At 61.1% G+C, this 4857-nt stretch overlaps 2 non-coding genes across 2 annotated transcripts; one reads left to right on the top strand and one right to left on the bottom strand.

The window, feature by feature from the left end:
• Nucleotides 1-393: 393 nt before the first annotated feature.
• Nucleotides 394-483, bottom strand: TRNAY-GUA (transfer RNA tyrosine (anticodon GUA)). The gene is given in 2 exon segments: nucleotides 394-429; nucleotides 447-483. It is a non-coding gene; the product is annotated as a tRNA-Tyr (tRNA).
• A 3868-nt stretch (nucleotides 484-4351) lies between these two features.
• Nucleotides 4352-4515, top strand: LOC129499606 (U1 spliceosomal RNA). The gene has a single exon (XR_008662426.1). It is a non-coding gene; the product is annotated as a U1 spliceosomal RNA (small nuclear RNA).
• Nucleotides 4516-4857: the final 342 nt, after the last annotated feature.

The following is a 4857-nucleotide window of genomic DNA, read 5'->3' as shown; positions in this document are numbered from 1 at the left end:
GGGACGGAAGCAGGGACCGCCCCGCCCCGCCCCGCCCCGGGAGGTGGGGGCAGGAGACCGAGACCGAGGTGGAGAGGGACAGTTTTCACGAGCGCCCAGACGCCGGGCCGCCTCGGGGGCTGGCCGAAGGCACAAGCCCTTTGCCCACTGCTGTCTGTCTGGGGCGGGGGCGGGAAAGGAGTGGAAAGGGCGCGGGGACGCGCGTGTAGGTAGGCTGCGGGAAGAAGGCGCAGGCGTGTGCCCCTGGCGACAGCACACGCGCGGCTGAGCAGGGGGCTGTCCCCTAAAGGTTCCCCCGACCTGGGCCTGGGGGAAGACGACGACGCCAGGCTGCCAGGGCCGGCGCGGGGCAGAGGCCGTGGCTTCCCGGAGGGCGCAAAAGCGTCAGGCACCTCCTTCGAGCCGGAATCGAACCAGCGACCTAAGGATGTCCGCGCCTAGCCAGCCTACAGTCCTCCGCTCTACCAGCTGAGCTACCGAAGGGTGCGCGCTCACACGCCTGGGTCGTTACCGTTTCTCCAAGTGACGGAGGCCACCGCCCTGGCGTGCCGCCGCCCCCGCCTGCCTCGCGGCGCGGTGGGAGCCGCTGCGAAAGGAGCCGCCCCCGCGCCGCCCGCCGCGCCGCTGTCCCCGCGGGGCAGCGAGTGCCTGCGCTCGGCAGCTGCCCGGCCCGGGCCGGCCTCCCGGGTCGACGACTGTCCGCGGCCTGGGCTCGCGCTCTCGCCCGCTGCCTCAGTCCCCCTCCCGGCTCCGCTTTCTACCGGTGGGGACGACCCGGTTCCGGGGGTGGGGGGGCGCGCTGGCGAGCCGGCGAGCCCCACGCGGGCGGTGGGGGAGGGAGGGAGGCCCCCCCTCCCGGGACCCCACAAGGCGCGCACCAGGTAGGCGGCTGCGACCGCCTCACTACCTGCTGGGTGTTTAAATGCCTTTAGTTCAAAATGATCCTTAGGCCAAAATGACATTTTCTGGCTATGCCGCCCGCCCTTCAAAGCCAATAGCATCCTTAAAAAAAAAAAAAAAAAAGGCCCCGTGCAGGAAGCCCGACGTGGGATTTGACCCACGGTCCCCAGGATCAAACCCTGGGCTGCAGGCGGCGCTAAACCGCTGCGCCACCGGGGCTGGCTGCCCAGCCAATAGCATCCTTGATTGATTTCTTTGCTTTCGCCCCTGCGGCGAGATTTCTTATCTTTATTTTATGTATTTACTATTCCTATTGTTTAAAAAAATAATAATGGGGAGCGGGAAGTGGAGGATTCAGATCAAGCCATTCCTCTGCTCAAAACCTATCAGTTCAGGGGTGCCTGGCTGGATCAGTCTCTAGAGCAGGTAACTCTTGATCTTGGGGCAGTGAGATCGCCACTCCCCGCCCCCCACCCCCACTCCGCCCATTGGGTGTGGAGCTTACTTTTTTGGTGTGATTTTTATTTATAAGTAGTCTCTGCACCCTACATGGGGCTCTAACTCACCACCCGAGATGAGATCAAGAGTCCCATATTCAGGGGGATCCCTGGGTGGCTCAGCGGTTTGGCGCCTGCCCTTGGCCCAGGGCGCGATCCTGGAGTCCCGGGATCGGGTCCCACGTTGAGTTCTCTGCATGGAGCCTGCTTCTCCCTCCTCCTGTGTCTCTGCGCCCCCCTCTGTCTATCATAAATAAATAAATAAATCTTTAAAAAAAAAAAAGAGTCCCATATTCAGGTGACTGAGCAAGCCAGGCACCCCCATCTAGAGCCTACTTAAAATAGACACAACAAACACATAAAAGGGTTTCTTTTGATTCACTCAGAAATAAAGTGTTAACAATGGCCTGCAACGAGTGGAGAGGGCGCTTGAGATGCCTGACGGTCCGTTCTGGGGAAAGGCCAGGGGACCCCTTACACGGGGCTGGACTCCCGAACGGCACTAGCAGAGGTGGAAGTCCAAGAGTGTCTGCCGTCGGTGCCCAAGGGGATCTGCGCAGCAGCCAGTACCTGCGGTGGATTTCCAGGCGGAACTGAGACGCCAAGAGGTGAGGCGGTTAAAGCAGTATTGGAACATCCAAATAGCTGATTTCCAAGTGGAATAAAAACACTATCCACGCAGGGGCGCCTGAGTGGCCCAGTGGGTAAAGCGTCCGACTCGATTTCGGCTTATGTTATGAGCTGAGAGTCATGAGATCGAGCCCTGTGATGGGCTCTGCGCTGAGCATGGAACTGCTTACGTTTCTCTCTCCTCCCTCTGCCCCTGCCCTTCCCCGTTTCTCTTTCTTGCTCACTCGCGCTCTCTCGCTCTCTCTCAAAGAAGGAGGAAGGAAGGAAGGAAGGAAGGAAGGAAGGAAGGAAGGAAGGAAGGAAGGCCATAAGAAAACAGTCTGACGATGATCTACAAGACCCTCATGATCTTACCCCCACCTAGTCCCCTCTCTGACTTAATTTTGTACAATTCTTCAAGGATGCTCTGGTCCCGAGGCCCCCTTGCTAGTCACACACACTCCTACCCGGGCCTTTGCTCTAGCCCATCTCTGCGCTCTGGGTGCTTCTCCCCAGGGAGCCATGACGGATTGCCTCACCCCCTTCAAGCCTTTGCTCATACAGCACCGTCTCACTGTAACCTCTTCTGATCACCCCGCTTCCTTTTCCACAGCAGCCTGCCCCCCACTCAACTCCTGATGCCCTCTCCCTCCTCAACGTTGGCTTTTCACAGCTCCTAACCCCTCACAACCCCACTGAATTACCTAGTGTGTCCACTGGCGGTTTTCTCCCGCTCCCCCTGCCCCTTCTACAAAATATGATGAGCACCAAGAGGCCCTTCTGGCACCAATTCCCGAAGCATCTGGCACAGCCTATATACTCAACAAACAGTTGTCAAGTGGACAAACTCTCAGTGTCATCAAAGAGGAGATGAGAATATGAAAGAGGGGGGGAAAAAGAGAGAGAGAGAATATAAAAGAGGGGGCCGGGGCCAAGAGCCAGGGTTCAGTCAGGGGGAGGTGTGGAGTTATCTTGTTGGATCACGGAAGCAGGATCTCTTAGGTTGAGAACTGCAGAACTCCCTCCGCACAGAACCACCCCTCCAGACTGTGTCCTTCGCTGAGATTTGACCAGACTCCAGCATACCTTGTAGCAGCACAAGGTTCTGCCCCTAAGATGGACCGCCAGCGGAGAGATCCGTGAAACAGCTGACACAGGCCCCCAAGCCCTCTTTCTGAGGGCATCTGAAGGGTGGTGGGGGAAGGACAGGGCCCACCTCCGTGTCCCCGAGGGAGGAGAGCATCCCCACTTCCGTAGCTGCCAGCTCACTAACCCAGCTGCCTACCAGCAGTTGTACTGACCTCCCCCATCGGGAACTTTTCACTTCTCCGACTGGCCTGAGCCCCCTTTCCCGCGTTCTTGCTGCCAAACGGCCACATCAGCTCTGCACGATTGGGGACGGAGCTCAGCTCTTTCCCCTCCTGTCACCTGAACTATTGTCTGCTGCGATTATCTTTGACAGGGTCCAAGTCAGAAAGCGCCAGAGGGCACCGGGTGGGGCCGCCCCGAGTGGGTGCTGGGGGGCAGGAGGAGGCTGAAGGGCGCCAGCCCCCGACTGCCCGCTGGGGCTCCCGGGAGACACGCGACCCGCTGCGCTGGAAGGGCACCGTTTAACGCTTGCCTTCCGCTTCTTGCTTGCAGACTTAGCACCGTGGCTTTCCTTCCGGCGTTTACTGCATCAGGCCACTACCGCACGTTCTGAAGAAGCACTTTCACTCAGAGAGACGCCGCCGTAAGTGAACGTCGCCGGGCATTCTCATTCGGGCGGCTTGGCACTGCGGCTCAGCCGGCGGAAAGGCCTTTCCTGAGTTTTCGGTTGTATTTGCAAATGAGTTTCGAACACGCGAGGACAAAAATGGGCTGAAACGTTCTTCGTGCCGAAAGGAAGGCGAGACCGAACCCCAGCCCTGAGCCGCCACCGCTCCCGCGGGGCTCCAGCGGACCCCGCCTTCCTTCTCGGGTCTCCGATCCGGGTGCCGCCTCCCGGCCGCCCGACCCCCACCCCGGCCCCCTGCCCTCCAGGCGTCCGCCGCCGCCGCCGCGGCCAAAGACTGGGACGTCCCAGAGCCGGGGACCGGACTGGGGGGAGGGGGGGGAAACGTCACGACGGAGGCGTGGCGTATGCAGATGAGCAGGCGCGCAGAGGCCGCTGGTTCCGGCAGCGCCGGGGCCCGCGGAGCCCGCGTGGGGCGAGACAAAGGCGCCGGAGGCGGTGCGTGGGGTGGGCACCGGTGTCAGCGGGGGTGGCGCGGGGAGCCGGGGTGCGGAGGCGGCGGGCGTGAAGTGACCGTGTGTAAGGAGTGGGGCGAGCGCGAGGGTGTGTGCGTCGGGGTGGGGAGCAACTCATACTTACCTGGCAGGGGAGATACCATGATCACGAAGGTGGTTTTCCCAGGGCGAGGCTTATCCATTGCACTCCGGATGTGCTGACCCCTGCGATTTCCCCAAATGTGGGAAACTCGACTGCATAATTTGTGGTAGTGGGGGACTGCGTTCGCGCTTTCCCCTGGCTTTTTCTCAGTGGAAAGAAAGACGGTTTTGGCTGGTTTCGCGTTCTGTGTCGCTCGCTCGTGCTCTCCTCCCGCCGCGTTCTCCTACGCTCTTCTCCTCCGGTAGTCGCGGGGAGGGTGTGGGCTTGTCCGCACGACAGCGCTTCCTCTCGCCGTTCTCCCGGGAGCAGCAGCTCTTTCTTTTCTGGTGGGCTGAGAGCCGTGCTGCCGACGTGCGCTACGTCTCGTGTGTGCATCGAGCTTGAGGGCGTTCGAGCGAATGCTCAGGAGTTGCGAGGCGTAGGCGGGGTGGCGTGTAGGCCGCGCTAGGCGGGCGAGCTGGCCGTCGGAGGCGGGGGCGG

This window comes from Nyctereutes procyonoides, unplaced genomic scaffold (assembly GCF_905146905.1).
Source record: "Nyctereutes procyonoides isolate TBG_1078 unplaced genomic scaffold, NYPRO_anot_genome, whole genome shotgun sequence".
Taxonomy (NCBI): domain Eukaryota; kingdom Metazoa; phylum Chordata; class Mammalia; order Carnivora; family Canidae; genus Nyctereutes; species Nyctereutes procyonoides.
Note: the sequence above shows the minus strand (reverse complement) of the source record. Positions and strands in the feature narration are given on the sequence as shown.